Below are 12,269 nucleotides of genomic sequence, written 5' to 3'. Positions count from 1 at the left end.
ACCGCCTCGGTTAATGCCTTCGATTAACCGAGACGGTCATTTTTTTATCAACCGAGGCGGTTCGAAAAAACCACCTCGCAAAATCAATTAACCGAGGTGGAGAGCCTTAACGTGACCGCCTCGGTTGATAGTCATATTTTCGGAGGCGGGCCACTTATAAAGGTCAGCCTCGGTTAATAGACAAGCCCAAACAAAGTCCAAATAAACACAATTGCTAAGAACGAGTATATAAAAGAAACAAACCCTAGAAGCCCACCCCTCCTCTCCCATACCCACACGTGCCTCCGCACCTCTCCCAATTCCTCCCACTTCTGGTGAGCGTGCCCGCCACTCTTCCCTCCCGGCGAGCGTGCGGCGCGGTGGGCGGCCACCGAGGCCAGATTCGGCGGGGATGGGGAAGGTTGCACGCAGACGACGGCGTGGTCGCGGCCTCTCCCTCGAGCTCCTCCGCCGCGTCGGCCCCTCTTCTCTCCTCTCTCTGATCTGGCAGCAGTGGCGCTCCTCACGGCGGCGCGAGGCCGGGACGGCGCAAGGAGTGCGGCGCAGCGAGCCCGCGGGGGCGGGGGCAGAGCACGCGGCAGCGGAGCACATGGCGCGCAGGGGCGGAGCCCGCGGGGTCGGCGGCCCGAGGCGGAGGAGCACGCGGCGGCGGCGGCGCCCGCGGCCTGAGGCGGAGGAGCACGCGGTAGCTGTGGCCTGCGGCGGCGGTGGCGGCGGCGTGGGGCACGGTGGCGATGGGCTTGGCGGGCCCGAGATGGGCCTGTCGGGCTTTTTCTTTTTAAATTTTTTTATTAAGCGAGGCGGGCAATAAAACCGCCTCAGTTAACACTGGATTAATCGTGGCGGTAGCTCCGAGGCGGTTGCCCGACTCAGTAAATATTTTTTTAGTAGTGTAATATAGTACATCATTAAAATTGAACCTCGAATGCATATTTTTCCTGTTTACCAACGCTATTTACAAACCAGAAATGATGCCAAATGAAAAACATGCCATTTTGAACAATTGAAGCATATGAAAAATCAAGCGTATAGAGATCAAGACACAAAGTTCATATGGATCACACACTATGTGACTAATTCACCAAGATCTTACAAAGCAAGTATGATAAGATATATATGAATAACACATGCTAACTAGAAAGGTGGCTAGCCTACCAATGTATATACACAACTAGCACAATACAAGATAAGCAAAGATAAAATATGCTAGAAAGCTATGAAAGCATGATATAAGCAAACCATGCAAATAGTATACAAGTGAGCATAATAGTGTATAGGTTCAAAACTCACAAAGTGTAATGTACAAAGCCTCGTAGAGGTCACATGCAAAAGGCATGGAGAACCATCAAGTCTTTATCATCTCAAGGCAAAGTTCAAGTTCCATCGAGCTCATGTTCTCCACCCTCATCCTCGTACCTACACATGAGAGAACAAAAAAGTCCGAGTCTTGGATTTCGAAGGGTTAGCAAGCATGAACTTGGGAACTCAAGACTTGGCCACACGAGTAAAAGAAGCACTCAACTTATCACGTGGGTTAGCATGATGCAAATGCCGATTCAAATGAGATGATTTTGAAACACTCTTAGATCCATGCCTCAAAGGAGCAACTCGAGAGGAAGAACGAGTACTACCACTAGCAAAAAGGCAATGATCCCGTGAGGTCTTAAGAGAAGAACCAACACAAGCACCATGAGAACCATGTTGTGGATCAACACAAGAAGCACTAGAAACTTGTCCACGATCATGACCTAACCCATTAGAAAAGGAGCCATAAAATCCATCAACAAGGTGTGACTTCTTACTAGGCTCACAAGTGTTCATGCCATTAGAATATCTATGAACAACCAAATGTTTAGAGGACCGAGCTCACCTCATGCGTCTTGCACGGCGATAGCAGAATCTCTCATGATGCCCATCTTTCTCACAAAAAGAACAATGATATAAAGGCCTATCTTGAGGCAAAACGGTTAGGAAAAACTCGACGTAAAGTGGAAGCAATTGAAAACCAATTTATCTGAACGAGGCATAACACAAGGCCGAAGCAATGATCTATCAAAGTGACAAAAAGCGTTCACTTAAACAAGCATGGAGAGACTAACAAATATTGCTAATTAACCCAAGGCAATTAAACATGTGAATTACCACAAAGAATTAGTACGAGCAAGCACTAATTAAATATAGCTAACTAAGCATGCAAATTGTTGGGGGTAAAAATAACGGGTACCTAACATCGCTCGCCAAAGTAATTGAACCAAGTAATAATACGGGGCAATCAGACCCGGAGCAACGCCCAATGGGCCGGACGGCCCAGCATGGGGAAAATAGCCCACTTCCTTCGTAAGAGTACCGGCTCGCCTGACCCCCGACCCTCGAGGGAGGGGAACCACCACGGCCGACCTCCGCGAGGGAGCTCCGCCTCGCCCGACCTCCGCGAAGGAGTTCCGCCTTGCCCGACCGTCAACAAGGAATCACCGTCCCTCCCGGAGGAGCCCACTCGGCCCACAGCTACAGGTCTCCGTGAAACTGGGAGCGTCTCCGGTCAAAAGCTGATCGCCAGACGTGGCCCCGAGAAGTCAGGGACGTGACCGTCCCACGCCTTCGTACGGGACGGAGTGGGCGACAGGTGTGGCAGAACCGCCCGAATTAATCCGGCTCAAGTGCGCTAACCATCACCATAAAGACAATACAGGTTAACACGCACTTCAAACGGAGTAATCTGGCAGTGCTGTGGGGTAAAATCCCGAAGAATCCACGTATGCATTAATCGAAACCCAAAGCTTACATGCAACTCACACGAAGGTGAGTCCAGAGAGTACAACATTTCACAAATTCTTACATCACAGAGTCTAAACATAAATAATATTACAGACAAGGTTCGAATTTGAAAGACATAGTTCAACACATATTTGAAAACATAAAGTTCAACAGTTCAACTTGAGACATAGTTTAGAGTTTCTTGCAGCGGAAAAATAAAACGAGTTCAACTAAACGACGATACAGGATGTCACGATGAAGCCCGTACATGACATCACTCATTGTTATCACCATCGGCCGGAGTCGTGTCCCACTCCACCGACCAACCAGGAGGCAGAGTACACAGCCAAGTCAAACTAGCAATCATGTCCTTAAAAGTATCACCTGAAATAAATTGAGCCACAAGCAAGGCTGAGTATACTAATACTCAGCAAGGCTTACCCGACTATGGATATACTTAGCCTACTACCTAGACATGCAAGGCTTTTGGCAGGAGGGGTTTGTTTCGCCGAAAAGCAACTAAGAGTAAATCCTTAATTTCCAATTTTAGCTTCAAAATTCTAGTTCAATTGACCATTCTAAGTGAGCATCTATCCAATAGCATACATGGTGGAAAACAATTATTTTTCATCATTCAACCATATTCATCATTCTCATTGTTCAACTTCTTACTCTATGTGGCAAAAGGGTTAAGCAGTCCCAATATCCATGAGAGGCGGACAATTCGAATCGAATTTGTTAACCTTGCAAGTCACACGTGCAACATTTTCCCTTTCTTTCCGGGACGTGGATCAGGGTCACCGTCCTCGACTATAGAGTACGACGACTCTGCACCCGCATGTGCACGCATGAGAAACGACGTTCAAAGAAGGTGAAAGTAAAGTCCACTTGCCGGGCCAATCAGGTACTTATGCTTACCGATTACCATATTTCTCGACATGTGATTAGTACGTTCAAACGCTTAACCGCCACTACCACACACTACGGCCTTATCAAATTTCACTAAACAGACAGGGCATCACAAGTACCACAGCCCCGCCCGTAGACCTTATAGTTGCAGCATGTAGTAAACATCCAACTCCTATAATTCTCGCGAGTGATAGGAAATCACTCGACTTCTACCGAACCATTAGCATAGCCAACTAGCGACCTACACATACTAGTGTTCAAGCATAGGTACCTAGGATCATGCAACTAAGGTTCCAATCAACCCCTGTAAACTTAAATGCACAAGTCAATAGGAATTACAATAAGTTGCATAAATTTAAAATAGACGGGACAAGCTCCGGGGCTTGCCTTCCTGAGCGTAGTTAGCCTTGGGCTCTTCCGAACTTTGGTTCGGGTCTTGCGCAGCTTTAGTTAGATTAACTTGAGCTTCACGCTGCTCACTCTCGGACTCGGGCACCAACTCGTATGTTCCGTCAGCGAGAGTAGTCGAATCTATATAAAATGCATACATATGAGTTACTTTGGTGATATTATTTATTTATTCATTCTTCACTATAAAGTTGTAGTCCAAACAAAACCCGAATTGGAGAATGAAACACTTTCATAAATATTTTACTGGGCAATCATTCATCGAGTAGTATTTTATTTATACTTAACTCACAAAAGGGCTGGGTTTGCTGTTTTTCTTTTATAAAAAAATGTAGAAAAAACATTTTTCATTATATTAACACATGGAAAATAGGGAAAACTATAACTAAAGCTAAAAGCATAGAATGGTGCTGATATTTTTATGTGAGATGCTTTACTGGGTCACTGGTGTGCAGTAAAATTTTCAGGTCATTTAATGTAGCAAATAAATCAAAAAAACTCATGAAACTATTACTACTAGTGTACAAAAACAATTCTCTAGGGTAGAGAATGCAAGTTCTGGTAATGAAATTTATTTTTACCAGTAGGTTAGATTCTTTAAGATGAGCTTGTGGTAAAGTTTTCATAATTTATTGAACTATACAGCAAGCATAGGAATTTAGATTCCTTTCCTAGGCATATATCTAACTAAAAAATCTACAAAGTAAACTACTTAGTTTCAGTGGCTAAAATTTTACAGGTATGTTCATGTACTCAAAAGAGTAAATTTCACTGGCGGTCCCCAAATTTGTCCCGAGATTTCAAGTAGGTCCCGGTACTCTCAAAATGCACGTCTAGGTCCCTGAACTTGCTAATCCATTTCATATAGGTCCAAATCTCCATAACATGCTCTCCAAACAGTACGATTAAGTGAACTAACAGGTGGAGCCCATATGGCAGTCACACCTCTCCCTTCTCCCTCCTCCCTCCACCGACGGCCCCACGCCGACGGCGGACCCTGCATCCCCGCCGCCCCTCCACCGGCCCCACGCCCTCCCTACCCAGCCGCGCTGCCGTCAAGACCGTCGTCCCACGCGACCCTTGGCTACCCCGCTCCCTGGATGTCGTGCCACCCCGAGGGCGGTGCCCTCCATGGCCACCACCGCCGGTGCGCCCTGGTGGGCGAGCCCCGCTCCGGTCCTGGTCCCGGTCCAGCGCCCGCGGGCCCGCACAGCGCCGCCCCGGCCGGCGAGCCAGCGACCCCCTCGCCCGAGCCTGCCCCCTTCCCCATTCTCAAGGTTGAAGATGGCCAGGCGACGTTGGGAGCAAGAGAGGAGGGAGAAGGGAGAGGTGTGACTGCCATATGGGCCCCACCTGTTAGTTCACTTAATCGTACTGTTTGGAGAGCATGTTATGGAGATTTGGACCTATATGAAATGGATTAGCAAGTTCAGGGACCTAGACGTGCATTTTGAGAGTACCGGGACCGGGATGAGAACTCGGGACAAGTTCAGGGACCTAGACGTGCATTTTGAGAGTACCGTGACCTACTTGAAATCTCGGGACAAGTTTGGGGACCGCCAGTGAAATTTACTCTACTCAAAACCAAGCTCTAGTAAAAAAATATGAGATTTTTCTAATGAAGGAAACTAGGGCTTTTGATTTACAAAGTTTATTCACGAATAAATCAAAAGGAATAGTTATAAATTACTAAAAATTCCCAAAAAGTTTTATATAGTATCTAGAAACTAAGTTAAGGCTGCTTTAAAAATTTCAGCTCAATAAAACTAGTATAGCACCCTGTGGATTTAACTCTATTTAACATAGACATAAAACAAGATCTAATGAAACCTATAGCTAGATTTGTCAAAAAGTCCTCAAATTTTTACAGTAAGCTACTCATCTAGGTTGCAGCACACTATATAAAAATAAGATAAAGATCATGGGTAGAACTTGAGATACATACAAATGTGGATTAAACTAATATTTAATCTAGAGATAAAACTATTGGTCAAAAGCAAAAGTGGATGTAACAAAAGTTGTAGATCTAGTTTCAAGGATTCCAAAACACTTGAGTTTCCTTTTTTTAGATTTTATACGAATTTATATTGATTTTACAAGTTTCTGTTTTTGAAAACCAAAAAGGAAAATGAAGGTTTGCAGCTAGGCCCTCGGTATTTTGCAGAAAAGACCCTGCATCTAATTGGGGCTTTACAAAGGGGCCCTTGGCCGGAGGAAGAAGAAGGGGAGGCGGGGGCCGGCGGGATTCCAGCGCCTAAGCTAGCCGGCGGCGAGGGCCCCGTGGGGGAATAGCTGGAGGACTTCGAGGCGAACCCGATGATGGTCTTGGAGGGGGCTGGGGCGGCCTGTGGCGCGCCGGCCACGGAGAGCAGCGGGCGGCGGCGGGTGTGGGCGGCGGCGGCGAACTTCCGGCGAGGCGGAGGTGGCATGGACGGGTCATGCAGCACCAGTAGGCGGTGGGGATCCCGTTCTTGTTGCTGGTTGGGGTCGGGGAGGGGCCGGAGGGCGAGCTCCATGGCGAGCTTAAGAGCGGCGGCAATGGCGCGGCACCGGCAGTGGCACCGGCGTTCTGGCTTGGTGGGGACAAGGAGCGGGCGGTTTGGTGGCCCTGGGAGGTGGAGTGGGCGGTGGTGAAGCTACTCCGGGGTGGGCAGGGGTGGAGGCCGAGCGGAGGGGGCAGCTCGACGGCGAGGTCGAGCGGCGGCACGGCAATGGCGGCGGCTGTGGCTCGCGGGCGCGCGAGCAGAGGCTTGCCTCGGCTTTTATAGGCGTCATGGTGAAGGAGGAGTGGATGGGCGCGGGCAGGGAGGCCGGGCAGCTCGGGTAGGGGCTGGCCGTGGTGCGAGCGGTGCTTGGCCGGACGCGGCTGTCGCCGAGCGGCATTGAAGCCGGGACAGGGCGCAGCGAGGAGGAGGTGTGCTGCTGCGGCGACGGGACGGGAGGGAAGGTCAACGGGGATGTACTCATGGCTGGGGCAGCGAGCAAGTGCGCGTGTGCGGTAGGGGCAATGATGCCCTGCTTGGCCCTGCGCTCGGGAAGCAGGGAAGCATAGCAGAGGAGGGAGAAAGGCGGGAGAGAGAGAGAGTAAAGAGAGAAAGAGATTTGACCTTAAGTTTTCTCAAAAAATTTCACATGAACTCGAAAATCTCCAAAAACAAAAGTTGTTCAAAATTTAAAATCCTACAACTTTCGTTTCAGGCACAAACTCATTTGAAACGTAGTTAAATAGTTAAATTTAAATTCTTGACAATTGTGCATTATTGCTCTATTTGAATCCAAATTCAAAATTTTCTTAAATTTTTGTGTAGCAACTTGAAAAACTTTGAACATGAAAGTTGTTCATCATTTGAAACCCTACAACTTTGGTTTTAGGTAAAAGTTCATTTGAGCTACGGTTTGAAATTTATTTTTAAAGCCGGTTTGTTACAATTTGAATTAATTCGTCATTTTATGTGACATTTATTCAATGCATGTTTGAATATCCTAATGAATTTATGCAACATCATCTAGAGTGTGCATTGATGCATTTCATGTGTCATTTCATGGTAAGCGTGAAAAGTATACTAGCTCTTTATAAAAGGTGTATTTGCTCTCAACTACAAGCACATACATACACGCACACATGCAACTATTTAAATTTTTCTTGGTTAATGACCCATGATGACAGGTTTAATTTCTCTTGCTTAGTAGTTTAATTACCTGGGCTGTCACAATAGGTCAGCCCGCGCCGTCCGGATGGAGACGTGGCCTCCCCACTCCATCTGACGCCATCAACAGTGGATGAGGAGACATGCGCCACGTCAAGATAGGACCGAACGCCATACCCCACAGTGGGGGACGTGTCGGTCGCCCCCCCCCCCCCCCCCCCCCAACGGGCGACAGGGTCCCCCTCTATATAAGCCCCCACCCTCATTTCCTCCTCATTTGAGCCCAAAAATCCAGAAAAAAAAGAGAGGGGTGAGGAGAAGGGAAGCGGCGAAGCCCTGCCGGATTGCGCACTTGTGATCTGCAGGTAATTATATTTAACTTATGTATTTTTCCATTGATATTGTAGAGTAATTAAATTTAATTAGTGCTATAGTAGAACCAATTTAAGTAGGAGTTTAAGGATACACGTTTATTATTAGTTTAGGAAATTAAGACTATGCGTTTATTATTACAATTGCAGTACTATTAGAGACGTGTTTATAAATTAATTACGATTTAGAATAGAATTTTGCATATGCAGTATAGAATTTGAGTGTCATCACGTAGTTATGAATACTTAAATGTTGTACTTGAAATCCATACTTAGTTTTTACGGATGATTGAATGAGGTAGTGAAGTAAAGAGTATAACTCGATAAGTCTTCTGTGATATACAGATATGTCGAACAAGATGCAGTTTCAAGTATTTTTTGGTGAATACAATGTTTTGTATGGGCCAAATGGAGTAGACCTTTCTGCATTTAAGTGCACATCTAGCACCAAAGATAAACCTCTGGAGATGAGTTTTGGTTCCATATATAAGTGACTGCAGCGTGGTTTCCGTGTTGATCCGGAGACACATGTGATCACCGTCCATTCTCTTGTTAATTGGGAAGTAGAAAATGATTTATGGGAATTGATGATGATACACAGCACTGATGACTGGTAGAAGTACATGCAAGCAGCTCTAGAGCGTGGGTGGCCTCTGGCCATTCTTGTTCAAACTCGGGAGAAGACACAAAATGAAATCCGACATGGTGCAGATCAAGCAACTCCGAGTATTCGAAGAGAGACCAATTATGTTGAGCAAGATGAGTCAGAAGAGATAGAGAACCAAAACATCGGACCACATGGCCTTGCTGATGAGGGAGAGAGGATACATAGCATCGTGGACGAGATGGAGGCAGAAGACCAAGCCGCAATGGAGATGGAAGAATATAAGGGCTCATCTGATGACGAGTAGTAGTCATTGCCAAAAGAGTGGAAGGAGCATGGTTTTGGCAATCATGTCGTAGAAGACGTACGAAATCAGGAGTGGGAGTACAGAGGGAATGAGGTAGTGCAAGGTGCAATATATCCAAACATTGAAGCCGTAAAAGATGCTGTGAGACTATGAGCAATATCATTGAAGCGAGAATTTAGAGTCGTGAAGTCTGACAGTAAAGAATATGAGGTGAAGTGTGCGAATGATGGATGTCCATGGCGAGTACATGCATTTAAGGAAAAATGGAAGTCGAACTGGAAATGTTCCATTGTGACAGAGTACACTTGTTTGCTGTCAGAAGTTCAGCCCTCGCATCGCAATATATCATGCGACTTTGTTGCAAAACAAATATATGGGTTGATTATGGACAACCTAAATTATGAGCCAAAAATGATTGTTCGACACATTGAGCAGACTTACTAGTACACCATTAGTTATTTGAAGGCATGGCGGGCTAAACAAAAAGTGTTCGAGATGCGGTTCGGCACATACGAGGCATCATATGATAACCTACCTCGTATGTTATCCCAGGTTGCTACTAGAAATCCTAGAAGTTTTTATGACACATACCTCGTACCAGCCGTGACTAGGGGCAAAGCATTCTGCAACGAGCCTTCTTTTGCCTAGGTGCCTATGTTAGGGCATTTCAGTGTTGTCTTCCGGTGATCTGTATTGATGGCACATTTCTGACTGGAAGGTATAAAGGTCAGATACTCACCGCAATCGGGGTAGATTGCAACAACCAAATAGTTCCGCTCGCATTTGCATTTGTTGAGAATGAGAACTTAGACAGTTGGTATTGTTCCTTGAACGAGTGAAGATTCATGTTGTTGCTGCACGTCCAGATGTGTGCCTTATTGGAGGCAGCCATTGCCTTATGCTGTAATATCAATAAAGTACTGTCATTATAAATTTACAATTCTATATTTCACAATCCAAATATTAATTCTATCATCTAACTCGTACTTAAATTATTCTACTATAGCACTAATTATATTAAATTGCTATACAATATCAATGGATTCAAATATATTTACCTGCTGATCACAAGTGCGTAATCCGGCAGGGCTTCGCCGCTTCCCTTTTCCTCACCCCTCTCTTTTTTTCAGGATTTTTGGTGGAAGTTCCTCTCTTTTTTTTCTCTAGATTTTTGGTGGAATTTTTGGGCTCAAATGAGGAGGGAATGGTGGTGGGGGGCTTCCATAGAGGGGGGACCCTGTCGCCTGAGGGGGGCGACCGCCCCCACCCCCCGCCGCCGAGCTCCCGCGCGGACCCTGTCGCCCGAGGGGGGGGCGACAGGCCCCCCTGTCGCCCGTTGGGGGGGCGACCGCCGCCCCCGCCGAGCCCCCGCGCCGCGCTGACCGAGGACCGGATTGTAAAAATTTTTTTACAAAAAAGGCGTGTCGCCCCCTGCCTGGGCGACAGGGGGCCTGTCGCCCTCCCCATGGGCGACAGGGGCCCATTTTTGAAATTTCTTGGAACGACCATATATTTTTGAAATTTTAATTTTTTTTAAAATATAAAAATGAAAAAAGGCGCGTGTCGTTGCCTGGCTGGGCTGCCTGCGACCGCCACCTGGGCCGTGGCGCGATCTGGGCCGCGCACCCGCTCCTGGGCTGCTCGAGCTCGCCCACCGCGTAGGTCGCGAGCCTGGCAGGACTCGAGCACCTGCCCGAGCGGTGCAGCTCCTGGCCGCCGCTTGCCCTTGGCAGCGGAGCAACCCGCTGGCGCCGAGGTCCAGCTACCGCGCGGGGCGCTGCCACAGAGCGTGCGTCGGCACGAGCACTCTGAAATCTTCTGCGCACACAAAGGAAGAACGAGGGAAAAGCAAAGACACTAGCGTCTCAGCCTCGGCACGAAAAACCGAGAACTGAAGACCGAACAAAAAAAACCGAGAATCGAAGCCAAACCGAACCGAAACCAAAAATTTCGGCTCCATTTCGGTTCCTACCAAAATATTCGGTTCGGTTTTGGTTTGTAAGCCGATTAACCGAAGAATCGAGTACATCGTACATTCAACCCATAAAAACATGAACCTGGGCCAAGGCCCAACCAAAACCCTAACAAACCCCATCCATCCCACCCCAAGCCGACCAGCCTCACCCCGCGCGCAGCCAGGTCCCTGACCAGGCGGCGGCCGGCGAACCCCAATCCCCAAGGCGGCGAGGCTGCGAGGCCCCGACACGGCGACCCTGGCATCCCGCCCCGTGCTCGCCCCCCAGCGCCACCAGCCAGCCAACACCGGCCCTGTTCGGCTGGACGTCCGTGGCTGGGCTGGAGCTGCCAGCCACCCAGCCCCCGTGTAGCCAGCTTCAGCCTGACCGTCAGAATCACTGGCGAGAGGAAAGCATTGCCGGCGTCCTGGTTCCACTAGCCGTTCGGCTGGGATTATCAGCAGACAGCCCAGCCAGCCCAGCCAGCGCTCCCGCAAGCCGAACGGGCCACCGCCGTCGCCCCGGCCCCCCTCCCGCCGCCCAAACCAATGCCCCCCTAGGCCAGGCTCGCCGACTCCGCCGCCCAGGCTGACCAGCGCCAACCGCCGCCTAGGGCACCGCCACCACCCAGTGCATCCTGTCGCCCAGCACGCCGCCGCCCGGCGGACCTCCCTCGGCGGCGGACCTCGCTCGACTGGTGCCTCGCCCCGTCCCGCGCCTGCCGGCACCCAGTGCATGCATCGCCTCCGCCCAGCGCCCAGCCGGAGTTTGAGCAGAAGATTAGAAAGAATGGTTTTTTTTTCATCCTCAAAATTTCGGTTCTCTCGGTTAGAATCGGAACCGAACAAAAAAAAACCAAAATCAAAATTCATCGGTTCCTAAATATAAATTTTCCGGGAACTGAAATTTTAAAAAAGGCGAGGAATCCAATCGATCCATTCGGTTAGGCTGTCCACAATGGCAAGAGCAAGAGCAAATTTGCTCTTGCCTCGTTTCCCACGCCCTCTCTGTCTACAGTGTCAAACAGTGTATCTACAGTGCCAAACAGTAGATTTACTCCTCCATTTCCTCCCATCGCTGTGGACAGTCTTAGAACCGAATGCGCAGCCCTACTAGCGTCTGAATCTGCATGAGCAAGCAAGCAAGGCAGGCTCATCCCTCCGGTCATACTTTCCTCGCGCGGTCTTAAAATTGGCGGCGCGGGAGGGCGGGGTGGGGCCGCGCGCAGCAGCCAGTGAGGCAGCTCGTAGCTCCCCAACCCCACGCGAGGGCGCGGCCATCATAACGCCCGGCTCACGCCTCCGCGCCACTCCA

This window comes from Panicum virgatum, chromosome 3K (genome assembly GCF_016808335.1).
Source record: "Panicum virgatum strain AP13 chromosome 3K, P.virgatum_v5, whole genome shotgun sequence".
In the NCBI taxonomy this organism is placed as follows: domain Eukaryota; kingdom Viridiplantae; phylum Streptophyta; class Magnoliopsida; order Poales; family Poaceae; genus Panicum; species Panicum virgatum.
Note: the sequence above shows the minus strand (reverse complement) of the source record.